This window comes from Bison bison, unplaced genomic scaffold (assembly GCF_000754665.1).
Source record: "Bison bison bison isolate TAMUID 2011002044 unplaced genomic scaffold, Bison_UMD1.0 scf7180017861046, whole genome shotgun sequence".
Taxonomy (NCBI): Eukaryota; Metazoa; Chordata; class Mammalia; order Artiodactyla; family Bovidae; genus Bison; species Bison bison.
In genome coordinates this window covers 1,778,273-1,779,730 of record NW_011491618.1, presented here as the reverse complement: position 1 = coordinate 1,779,730, position 1,458 = coordinate 1,778,273, and the positions used below count along the sequence as shown (strand labels likewise).

General features: G+C 44.5%; 1 protein-coding gene across 3 annotated transcripts in view; it reads right to left on the bottom strand.

The window, feature by feature from the left end:
- Window positions 1-537, bottom strand: part of GJC1 (gap junction protein, gamma 1, 45kDa) — a 33,131-nt gene extending 32,594 nt beyond the window's left edge. For all 3 annotated transcript variants that reach the window (XM_010832430.1, XM_010832435.1, XM_010832432.1), the window contains exon 1: window positions 96-537. The gene's annotated coding sequence lies outside the window, so the exon portion shown is untranslated. The remainder of the gene's footprint in view (window positions 1-95) is intronic.
- Between the last annotated feature and the right edge of the window lie 921 nt (window positions 538-1,458).

Here is a 1,458-nt window from a genome sequence, read left to right as displayed (position 1 = left end):
TTCCTCAAGCTTGCTTCTCGGGACAGGAACCGCCCCCGGCCGGCCGTGCCTCACTACGAGCGGGCATCTAACGGCGCCGTGAAGACACGCCTTACCTGGGTATCCTGGGTTGGTCCATTGAGCCCCGGAGTTGTCTTCTGTGCTGCGCTCGGCCAAGGCCAGGGGATGTAATACCGGACGCTGATTCCCGGTTCTAGGTTCTGCTCTGCAGTTACTCGAAGATCCTACTGGCCTTCGTCGGGTTAATGGTCGTAATTCTTCCGAGGCTTGGCTTTTACTGTTCTAGATACTTTTGAGGTCCTGGACTTCTCGAATTAGCAAGACCCTAATAGGCCATTTCCTCTTAACCCTCTACATCCCGGCAGGATCCCATTTTCAAAGGGATCCTTTAAAAACTTGTATGAATAGGTAACTTGAACCTTGAACTGCACCGTAGGAATATGAAAACTCCTCAAATGCTTTAAGTGGAGGGGTCCATGCATAACAATGGAAGTCGATCTCAAGAGATGGAGGAGTACTTTACTTTGTAAAGTGCTCCTAAATTATCTTATTGACCATCACCATACTGAAGGATGGGTTTTTATTTTACCCTTTTGTTCACAGAGGAAATTAAACTTAACCAGTGAGATGACTTGGTATAGGTCAAATCCTCCCCCCCGCCACCCCCGACGGAAAGCCAAGCCCTTAAGGCCAGTCCAGAGGTTGAAAACAAACTTGAGGGCTGAGCATCTGGCCCACTGACAGATGTTTTGTTTGGCCAGTAGGACGTTTTCCAAAATTGTCAATTAGTTGCCAAATTTTAAAAATCTGTGTTTCTGCTTTTCTCTAAAAAGTCAAAAGTTTTACTCACTTTGAGCCTCTGTTTTCCCTTGGCAGTTACTTCTGAGTAGCATCTGTCTACCAGGCTCAGGCTCCTCTCCACTCAGCATCTTGAATCATTTTCATTAGCTGCTTGGCCTCGGTATTTAAATTATCTTCCCCCTATACTTGCCGTGTCCTGAGAGCCACATGCCCTCCCCACTGTCATTGTTACTTCTCTACAAATGTATTTAAAATTACAAGTGTGGGGACTTCCCTCGTGGTCCAGTGGCTAAGACTCTGTGCTCCCAATTCAGGGAACCCAGATTCCATCGCTGCTCAAGGAACTAGATCCCACATGTCGCAACTAAGAATTTGCATGCCACAACTAAAATTATCCTGCATGTTGCAAGTAACGATCCCGCATGCTGCAACTAAGACCCGGTGCAGCTAAATAAATAAAAATATTTAAAAATTAAAATGACAAGTGTGAAGACCCTGTAAATATGTGAAAATAAGAATAAAGTACAGATAACACAGGAGACAACATCGTTGTAAAACTGACTACATTATTAAAACTCCCAACAATTGCTAGTACAAGTATAAATTGGTGCGAATCACTTTGGAAAACTATTTGGCAATGAATGTCTACTAAAGCTG